At 39.0% G+C, this 11363-nt stretch overlaps 1 protein-coding gene across 1 annotated transcript in view; it reads left to right on the top strand.

The window, feature by feature from the left end:
* zgc:92140 (uncharacterized protein LOC447854 homolog) overlaps positions 1 to 766 on the top strand; it is a 44903-nt gene extending 44137 nt beyond the window's left edge. The window contains exon 6 of the mRNA XM_053504243.1: positions 1 to 766. This exon is cut by the window's left edge and continues 1405 nt beyond it. The gene's annotated coding sequence lies outside the window, so the exon portion shown is untranslated.
* Positions 767 to 11363: the final 10597 nt, after the last annotated feature.

The following is an 11363-nucleotide window of genomic DNA, read 5'->3' as shown; positions in this document are numbered from 1 at the left end:
CCTCTTAGCACCAGCTGCTTTAAAACCCAAACTGAAAGCGGCTCCCTTTTTCTCTCGCTACCGTCCTCACTAACATTCTTGGGACACATGGTGCTATGTCTTCACTAAATCTTGCACTTAATGCAATAAAAACTTACAAAAAATATCTAAACACACTTTACTTGGCTTTCCACCGACGCAAACAAGTTTTAAACGGTTCTCGGATGGATGTGCAATTTAGCCGGTGTTCGGTTCGGCTCGTTTGTTCGCTCGTATCCTGAAAATGGTTTCGTATGGCGAGGCAAATTACCTGCAAAAATTAAGTTTCTTAAGGTGTAAATTTGTGCGGCAGGGCGTTCGTATGCCGTGGTACCGCTGTAGTTAATGATACAGCGATGGAAGGAGTCTCCAGTTTCAGAGCTTTGTCAGACATTCACCAAACGACCAAAGAAAATATTTGAAAAAGGTAAAGGAACAGCTGCTTACATAAATCATGATCTGACTTTTTTCCTGTACGTTCCACAACATCAAATCTTACTATGGATTTCAATTTATTAATACATTTAAATTTGAAAACGTGGGCCTGTTGTGTATGAGGAATAAAACCCCCGAGGGACATGCTGTTCTTGGAAGTTGATCAAGTTTGAACTTGTAACAGTAAAACCCGATAAGACACCCAGAGCAGCTAGAGTGGTGGAAAATACAACACACACAGTGTTATTCGATTATTATCACACCTCGAAACAATGTCAACTAGTACGTGATTTAAATTAAACCCCCCCCCCCCCGATTAAAATCAAAGTTTAATATATTGATTTAGAGATCTGGGCCCGTATTCACAAAGCTTCTTAGAATTCTCTCAGAGAACTCCTATCTTAGCGTAAGAAGTCCTAGCTGGGAGTCCTAAACTAAAAGTGATTTAGGAAACTTCTAAGTGAAGAAATACAAAAACTTTTATCTTAGTGAGGAGGTGTGGTTAGGCCCGTTGCTAGGGATGACGCAGCAATTCAAGGACTGTGATTGGTTAGTAATCATAAATGCGGGCTTTATGTAAAGTTTCTGTAAAATTATCTTAAAGTTAATTAAACAGCCAACTGCTGAAATTTTGTCTTCTTTTGAAGCAACCAGTTTCCACGCAGTCATTACTATATTTAAGTTCTTACATTTAGTTATCCTACTGATTTTATTACTTGTGACCCATTTTAGATTGATGGGAGCAAAATGTGATAATTTATTTTTAAATAGAAATAGATTTTTCTTTTAGGCTTAAGAGTTTTTGTGAATACGGGCCCAGGAGTTCAAATATTGGGTGATGCTACAACAGCCGAGAGTCTAGGGAGCAGAAGGGTCTATCAAAGGGTCTCGCACTCTCATGTCAATCAAAGAGACACTGTGCAATCATGGACGTCTGTAAGGTCACTCATGCAGAAGTGGGGGATAGCGTTTTCTCCGAGTATGTTACGTGACTACCTATGGATGCGTGAAAATATGTGGGGCTTCATGTGCTTTGGTAGCTGTCTCCGATGATGGAGAGCCCCAACAATATGAGTGGGTGTTGGACATGACACACCCCGATAAGCTGCAATCGCACCGTACGACTGACCTGCGACTCATTACTGGGCTTTAGATCACTAGAACTTCTTGGTGCTTAGTGCCTTAATTAAAATAACAGTGATTATGTGGGTTGTGATTCCCACTGTGGTAGCAAAATTTAAAAACTTCACACACACACATACACACATACTGTACACCTCTAGCTATGCTTCACAAGAACTACAGGTAAAAGCAGAACATGCAGAGGAACGTATTAACTGACTCAAACCCATCTATTAGACGTCACCACACGGCAGTTATGGAAATTCCTCACACAGTTTACAGCAGGCACATTTTTAAATAGAAGATCCATTAATAATAACTATAATAAAAACAAAGAATTGACAGCTTTCAAGGTTAACGCCCCTAGAGGATATTACAATAATTTGCAAATCTATAAATAAACATTTACATTCCATGGGTCCACTTTGTTTTTGTAGACACATGATTTAAGATCTGTGTGCAAAATAAATAAATAAAAATAAATGAATAAATGTGCACTATGACTGTGTGACCTCATCAGCTGCCATTATGAGACATATCCACTAGGGGCGCTAAACTACAACAATAGCCTGTGGGATTTTTTTGGTGGCCACTAGGGGCGCTGTACTGAAAAGCAGTGTATTACTGACGGAACGCGATGTCTGTTTCGACACCGAGATCTCATTTCGTATGCAATAAGTAAATTGCTAATGGGCCTGGGGTAGCTCAGTGGTTAAGGCATTGGACTACGGTTTGGAAGATCCCAGGTTTAAACCCCACAACCACCAAGTTGGGCCCTTGAGCAAGGCCCTTAATCCTCAACTGCTTAGATGTGTAATGAGATAACAAAAAATAAATAAATGTAAGTCGCTCTGGATAAGTGCGTCTGCCTAAATGTAAATGTCAGATTTTACTCTCCTTAGCAAAAACGTGTTGCTGTTTTGTAGAACTCTAAAACGTTTACTCGTGAGCCGTGATTGTCGTCTCTTTTCTCGTTCACGCTAACGTCAATGAGGAAATTATCAGTTGTTTAATCGTTGACTGTCTCTTTCAAACATCTAGGTCTTTACAGACTGTCTGAGCGAGCACTCGTCTCTGTTTTGAGCGTGGCGGACATTTTGACATTCGCTGTCTGATTAGCACATAGCTCCAGTGGTACCTCGGCGTACTAATGTAATCGGTTCCGGAGGCGAGTTCTTAAGGCGAAATTACATGGATAATATTATGGAACGTAAATGCAGATAATCCGTTCCAGCCGCCCAAAAATAATACCAATAATACCAATTTATATCACTATAATCATATTTTTGCATATAAAAACCACGGTATATATTCAGGAAAGACATCTTTAGGTGGACTGACTTACGGGTTTCTTACACGTCATCATCATCATCATGTTAAGGTTAGGCAGGAGACCAAATAAACCTCAGTGTTTTAGGGAAGTTATTATAGAAAAAAGGTGTTTGACTGTGAGTGATCCTGAGGAAAACCCCGCCCCCCTGTCTGCTCTCTCTGCCAATCATAATGAAAGCGAAAATGTTCAAATATCAGTTTGGGTGAATATCTACCTCTTCAGTTGTTGTTAATCATATAATGACCCCCAACACACACACACACACACACACACACACACACACACACACACACACACACACACACACACACAAGTCACACAGTTACAGTTTTAGATCTAAACCAAATTTACATCAAATGCCTTTAAATATGTTCAAAGGGGAAAATATGTCAATCTGGCAACCATGTTTGTACTCTGTTTGTGATGGCAGCCTGATACACATACACACACACACACACACACACAGGGTAGACTGTGCAGACTCTCCAGCAGTGTGAGATGTGAGAGGTGACAGTGCTCCGTCCTGCTCCTGCTTTCTGTTCTTCTTATTCCTCAGTTCCCTTCTTTTTTTTTTTGAACGATGTGATTTTCCAATATTTTTTCTATTAAATATGAAAAATTAAAAACTCTGTGTGTGATTTATTTTTGTCTCTGTATTTTTGTGTTTCACACACTGTTTGTCTCTTCCTGTCTGTCACTCTGGCTCGCTCTTTCTGTCTCAAAATATCTGTCCATATCTGTTCTTGTCTCTCCCTCTGTTTATTTTTTTCTATCTCTCTTTTCTTTTATTTGTATCTCTCTTTTCCACATCTCTGTCTCATCTTCTACTGTCTCTGTCTGTCCCTTTGTGTCAGTTGTTTTTTCTTTTTCTAAAGAGACATAAAGAACAACTGACACAAAGAGACAGCAGAAGAGGGAGATGAAAATGAAAGATAGATAGATAGATAGATAGATAGATAGATAGATAGATAGATTTCTGTATGCCTGTCTACATTTTGAATTTTTTTCTATTACTATTTGTTTTTCTTTCTTTCTCTGACTGTCTGTCTTTGCTTGTCTTTTCATGTTTCTCTCTTGTTTATCGCTCTTTTATTTTTTATCTTTCTGTCTGCTTGTCCCTCTTTTTTCTCTTGGTCTTTCTTTCTTCTTTCTTTCTTCTTTCTTTCGTTCTTTCTTTCTTACTTTCTCAATTTTCTTTTCTGTTGTCAGAGTACGTCTTTTTATCTTTGAGTCTCACTTCATCACTCTTGCTATCTGTTTCTTCCTTTGTCCCTCTTCCTGTCCACCCCTGCTCTATGGGTTTGTGCATGTGTGTGCATGTGTGTGTGTGTGTGTGTGTGTGTGTGTGTGTGACATCATTATCCCCCGGTGAGGTGGCATCACATTGATATCCACACAGTTCTGAGTCACGCATATGAACGAATTTGGCAACGTCCACTTCCTCGCTTCCTCACTTGGCATGACTTCAGAAGAGTTTTTAGCTCCGCCCCCGTATCTCCCAGGGCGAGACGAGACCTCGCGTCATTACAGCTCTTCGTTTATGTCTAATTTGGTGTCAGGGTAAGTTAATGTGTTTTGATGATTTGATCCTGAGTGTTCAGGGAGGAGCACTGATGCCTTAATGACCTCTCTGCGCCCTCTGCTGGCTGACAGGGTACTGCGGTTAAAACTGGATCGGAGATCTACACGTCTACTTTATATCTACATCAGCCATAAGATGAACAAAACATGAACATTACAAACACCTAGGATTTGGGTTCTCCTTGTGCCGATGAGGTTGTCTCCGGCCCCTTACGGTTCTGGGATGTGTCTCCACAGGATCTCTGGGGTGTTCGCTGGGGGTCTGGCACCAGGACATCAAAGGATCTGTCAGTAAATAAAGAAAACTGTAGAAGTACAAAAGAAAACAAATCATGTTAGGTTTATCGTGTCCTAAGTTACATATCTGATTGAGTTTAAAATGCTTTGATTTGCTGTCACTTAATCCACCGTGTGTGTGTGTGTGTGTGTGTGTGTGTGTGTGTGATCTATATCACTACTCCTGACATGTTTTTAAGAGGTTTTTCTCTCCATGAGAGAGAAAGAGAGAGAGAGGGGGGGGGTGAAATAAATAGATAAAGAAGACTGCTCTTTCAGTATGATGTAAGAGTCATTAAATCCCCTCCATGTGAGAGCTGCCTCATTAGAGTGTGACCTGTTTTGGCCCAAGCGTGCACGCACACACACACACACACACACACAGAGGCAAGTAAGCTTTAACCAGTGGAGTAGCACTCTCTTTATTATACTCTCTGGGCTAATAGGGTGGTTAGTGTGTGTGTGTGTGTGTGTGTGTGTGTGTGTGTGTGCCAGCATGAGCTCACAGCCCTATTATACTGAACCCAACAACTTTTTCCCACATTCTTCTTTTACTTTGTCTTTGTCCTCTACTACTTCTGCTTCATATCTCATCAGTTTCTCATCTTTATCTATCGATCTATCTATCTATCTATCTATCTATCTATCTATCTGGCTGTCTGATTTAAAAATGTTAAATTGGACAAACGCATTGGACTCTATTAAATGCATCTGATATAATAATCTAAATGAATCTTTATTTGTTGATAAATTAATGAATGACAACTAAACAAATCATATGGAGGACGAACCCCCTGGTGTTGTGCTGTTTTAGGACAATAATGTGATGAATAATGTTAACCCCCCCCCCCCCCCCCCCCCAGTCTCATGCTTTATGCCTCCATCAGGCTACCAGTCATTTCTTCTTCTTCTTCTTCTTCCTCTGCGTCCTTTTCAGTTTCAGATGCTGTGTTTGTCTTCAGAGGAACCGATTCGTAACTGATTTTGACAGTTTAATAGCAGTTTCGCATGAAACCACTGAGCCACTTCTGCTTTCCTCTTCCACATAGTTAATGTTTATATTAGGAACATCCTGGTTATCCTCCGCACCCTACACCCCGCGGGTTCTGTACCAAAAGTCATGCAAAAGTGGGCAAAACATTAAAAAGTTATTAACAGGCATTAGCGACGCCCGTGCACCTGCGCCACCGTCAAACCCGACTCTCGAATCCTCTTTTAAGATCCACTTTGTCGCAGTTGGTGTTCGTGCTCTGCGTGGTTTGCCTGCATTTCTGGTTTCCTCTTTTTTTACACTTCTTCATATATCTGTGCACTTTGCTCTTGTCACTGATGTTATCTCTGTAAACACTCTGGTGGAAGTGCAGAGTGCGTACTGGACTCGGTGTGTATTAATAATGGATGCATGTCTTTCTTACACACACTCACACACAAAAGCAAACAATCGATGTGTTTTGAGAACTTGCTGTAGGCCAGGTTAGGTCACATGACCATAACATTATTAAAATGAAGACTTTCACATCGCACGTGCCAATAAAGGTAGAGGAGGTGGACGCCAATGCAGGTAACATGGTCATGTGACAATGGTGTCCATAATCCAAATTCTGGATTCTGATTGGTGAGCAGATTCATTTTTCTCTAACAGCTGACTAGTAATAGCTTTTTCACGTACTCAGTGAACGGGAAGAACATGCGAACTCAACGCACACAGGGACGAGAATTGTCCAAACTAGCTGGGAATCGAACCCGGACCCTGGAGGTGCAAGGCGACAGTGCTTACCACCGTGCCGCCCTCTTCAGGACACATACAGTATAGAAAGAGTTTGGTAAAGGAGCGATTGGTTATACTACAGCTGCTGTGATGTACATGAGAACAGGAGCTCACTACTTTTGGAGACGATCTCTAACAATAAAGGAAGCCATAACATTAGAAAAGGTTGTGTGAATAAATTTCTCCGCACTCTGGCTGTAGTATTGATTTTAATTCACTTTTAAAAAAAACAAATACATTATTTTCAACTTGCTTTTCAATACACACACAATTCAATATGTCTGTCAACAAGCTTTCGTGTAATTTAAAAAAAAAAGTTTTACTCCGAGCTGTGAGCCACGAATGCACCGCTGTCTTCAGTTCTTCATCAGAAGTGAATCTTCGTCCTGCTTTCAGGAGATCAACCAGGTGAAAGTCCGATGGAGTGAGATCAGGGCCCGTACTCACAAACCTTCTTACGCCTAAAAGTTCCTCCTAGGAGTAAAAGTCCTGCTCCTACTGACGGAATTCTAAGAAAATTCTTAGAATTATGACATTTTCTTAGAATTTTCCCTTAAATTTAGGATTAAATCTTAGTTAAGATAAAAATAATTCACGAAACATCTTAGCCCTAAAAACAGCTCCTACGGTAAAAATTGTTAAGAGTAGAGAGGAGGACTTTTAATAGGCTTAAGAGTTTCTATAGCAGAGGACAAAACTGCGGAAAGAAGAAATATTCTCCTAACACTGAACATAAAGATAAAAGAAAACACTGCTTTTCTGTCCAATTTGGTTTTCTTGTTGTTTTACTTCCTTACATCTCTCTTGGATTGTTGTAAAAGTAATAATAAAATCAGTACGGTAAATAAATGTAAGAACGTTAATTTAGTAACTACTGTGTGGAAATTGGTTGCTTCTAAAGTCATATTTTCAACATTTGGCTGTTTAATTATCTTTAAGATATTTAGTCTATAATGAACAATTTGCATAAAGTAGCCTGTAGTCAAGATTATACGATTTCATTATATACAAACATTATGATATCATTTATTCTATTTTCACAAAGAGTGTATTTCAAGACCTTTGCAGAGGTCAGAGGTTATTTTTTTTATCAACCAATCACAGTCCTTGAATTGCTGCGTCATCCCTAGCAACGGGGTCGACCACACCCCCTCACTAAGATAAAGGGTTTTGTACTTTCCTTACACAGTGTTGCTCTAAGAAGTTTTCTTAATCACTTTTAGTCTAAGACTCCCAGCTAGGACATTTTAGGCTAAGATAGGAGCTCTCTGAGAGAATTCTAGGAAGCTTTGTGAATACGGGCCCAGGATTACATTAAGGACGCTTTAACACCTTGACAGTGTGGGCAGAAGTGTGCGGACGTGCATCAGTTCTCTGCATTCAATCTGAAATCAGCTCTTCAATAATGAGCGTCTCACTGTAACGAGCACTGTTGGTTGATGAACCTTTTTCCCCCCACTGATAGTGTTCCAATACTTCTGGCCCTTGGGAATCCCATAGCGTAGATGAATTTTCCAGCTGATGGTCGACTTATAAACTTTTTCTCAGTCTGCGATTGGTAATGTTTCTGTTCCAGACTCTGCCGTTCACTCTCAGACTCGTAGTGATGAATCAGTGTCTCGTCCCCAGTAATGACTCTCTTTAGGAAATATTCACCTTCCTTAAAATATCGATCAGAATTTTGTTTGCAGAAATCCAAACCCTTTTGTTTCTGCTTCTCCGTGAGTTGTTTCGGCACCAGGTTCACCCTCAGACCGCATCACTGAATCCCTGCACGCTGCTGGACCAGTATGAAGTAACAATGCCTCCTGCACTCTTTGTAGTCTCTTTTATATCGTACACCCAGACTATATATTTGCCCTTTGACCTCACTCGCGCTCTAGAGCCGCGCAATTTATCTCAGCTTTTTTATGAATGTTGATGCAATCGAGTCGAACCAGCAGAGTCCTGGAGAACAAATCACCCTCAGCATGACTGCGATAAACTGATCTAATGCCAATGCCTGGTTAAGTACCAGACGATGACGTCTTCAGTTTAAACCAAATGTGTGTGTGTGTGTGTGTGTGTGTGTGTTGAAGGTATGAGAGCACGGATTGAACTGTACCAGACCCAGAAACTGAGGCCTTGATTTCCTTCCTGACACGACTCGAAGGCATTTTTCCATCATAAAACTTTTTTTTTTCTAATGTTTTTTTGTTCCTGAATACTGCAAATCATTTCAACCAGGGTTTGGGTCAATCACCAGACTAGGAACTTTACTTTCTTCCATAATTGCTGATGCTGGTTTTCTTCTTGTTTTTTTTTTTTTTTTTGTTTAAATAATGATTAATTGAGGTGTACATTTTGCTACCCAATTTTAAGAAAAGCTGGCAAATGTTCGGCTCTTTGTCTAAAAAGAAAGAAAGATTCAAGAAACAGTTGTAGGTGGAAAATTAATTAAAGAAAAACCGCAGATGATGATGATTACATGTGCTTATAGATTATAATAAACATTTCTAACATTGAATTTCATTGAATTTCAAAAAACATGAATTTCTAACATTTCAAAGCTTGCTTGTGTTTTTTATTTAATAAAATGAATGAAACAATAAAAAAAGATTTCAGATGGACTTATAAAGCATAATGCTAAAATATCTCATTTGTAGTTCATTAATTTGTCAAAATGATTACATAACAATCTATTAAAGAGCTCTTACACTGAGATGAGAAGTGATGGATGTTTACAAAATACATTTATTTTTCACAGTAATCTAATGGAAGGAATTGAGTGTTGTTAATGTATATGAGCTGGTGTTTGGATAGATGGTGCCAGGAAATTTTTATTTGTAAATTTTAAGGTTTTCAGGGAAAAAATGGAAGAAAAAAATGTGAAGATGGAAGAAAAAAATGTAACTTCCAAAAATTAATTATTGTAACTAACGCCTGGACTACACCAGTAAAAAGTATCTAAAAGTAGATAAACACAATCTTATCTACAATGTGTATCTAAAAATGAAATAAACAAACAAACAAACAAAAAGTATTTCCCTTCAGGATCAATAAAGTCACTACCTATTTAAAAGGAAAGAAAGAGGACGGAAGGACAGAAGGAATAAAATCCTGATCTCTATACTATATATTATTCCACTCTACATGATACATTATAGAAAAATGTCTTTATTACCATAAAAGCTCCTGGTGCTGTTTAAATCTCACCCCTCTTTAACATTTGATTCATCATTTTACTGTTGCTTTGGTTGATTCAGGGTCTAATCTGAAAGTGTGTTTCAGAGCAGGTCATGTGTGGAGAGAGCAGATAGTCCTAGTGCTGGAGAACCAGGAGCTTCTTTTACCAATAGAGGGTGCTATGACTCTGTGTGAGGCCAGGGTCTTCACACAGCATCTTCAAAAGGTCCTTTTTTCCTGTAAAGAAAATTAAAAACAGCGTGTAAGCTAGTGACATAATACAGACTCAGTGCGTATAAATAGAAAATCACATCCTGTTTGAATAAATGAAGTGCAGGGAGACGCAGGTGTGGAATAATGTGAGTCTTTTTAGAGTCAAGTTGGTAAATCATAAAATTAGCTAAGAGCAACTGTTTTCAATACCACCTCATTCATTCATTTATTTTTGAATCCAGTTATCTTGTGTAGGGTGTGGAGTGTATCCAAGGGAGCGAGCTAGGGTTAGGGTTAGGCTAACCCTGGGCACATGGCAGGGGAGGTCATGAATGGGGTGCCAACTCAGTACATGGCACAAGAACACACACACTTAATCAAACATTATGGGGAATTTGGAAATAACAAACAGACTACTATGCATGTCTTTGTATATTATATTATATTGTATTATATTATGTAAAACTAGGAACCTTGGAGGTCAATGATGACGCTTGTATTTATTCACATTTTTAAGACTGTGGTAGGATCTCTGGTCAACAATTTCACATTCACACACTACAGGCAATTTGGGAACAGCATTCAGCCTAATCTACAAGTCTTTGGGAGGAAACCAGAGTACTCTGAAGAAACCAACCAAGCATGAGAAGAACAAGCAAACTCCATGCACCCAGATGGGGGAATCGAACCCGGACCCCGGAGATGCAAGGAGACAGTGCTAACCACTAAGCCACCATGCCCCCTCCTGCTGATTATATAATATTATATTATGTTATAATATATTATACTTTACTTAAAACATGACAATATTAGCTCAAATGGCTAAGAGTGTTTATTTATTTATTATGCTACAGCGTTGGAGACTAGAACTAACCTCCAGTTATTGTTTAATTCATCATTTAAGCCTTTGGATGCCATTTTTAAAATTGTATGTCTTTCATTAAAAAATAAATAAATAAAATAAATAAATATACAACTGTAATAAAACCTAATGGAAAAGTCTGTTTTGGCTTCTTAAAACTTGGCACACCTTTTTTGTTCAGCAATTAAGTTTTTTCAATGAAAACATCTAATATCTAATGAATAATTAAATATAATAGTGCACTAATGATGCACATTTACATAACATGGCTGATTTATAAACAGAATACAGTAGAAATTTCTCTGTGAGGGGGCGTGGCCTTAGGAATCCATAGTACATCGGGGGCGTGGCTTGCATGCAGTGTTAAAGGTTTTTTTTTTCGTTAATAAAACTGTATTTATATTAAAATAATCTGTAATAGATGCTGATGATGATGATGATGATGAAGGTGATAAATGCAGGAGAGTTTTTCAGTCCTGTAGGAGAGAGGTGGTGTGTGTGTGTGGGGCGGGGGCGGGGAGGAGAGGCGCGCGTGGAGGGGTAAATAGACACACAGGGTCTCTTATTCTCTCCATCCTGTCTCTCTCTCT

This window comes from Clarias gariepinus, chromosome 9, assembly GCF_024256425.1.
Source record: "Clarias gariepinus isolate MV-2021 ecotype Netherlands chromosome 9, CGAR_prim_01v2, whole genome shotgun sequence".
Lineage (NCBI taxonomy): Eukaryota > Metazoa > Chordata > Actinopteri > Siluriformes > Clariidae > Clarias > Clarias gariepinus.
The sequence above is the reverse complement of the archived record's forward strand: the minus strand, read 5'-3'. Positions and strand labels throughout refer to the sequence as shown.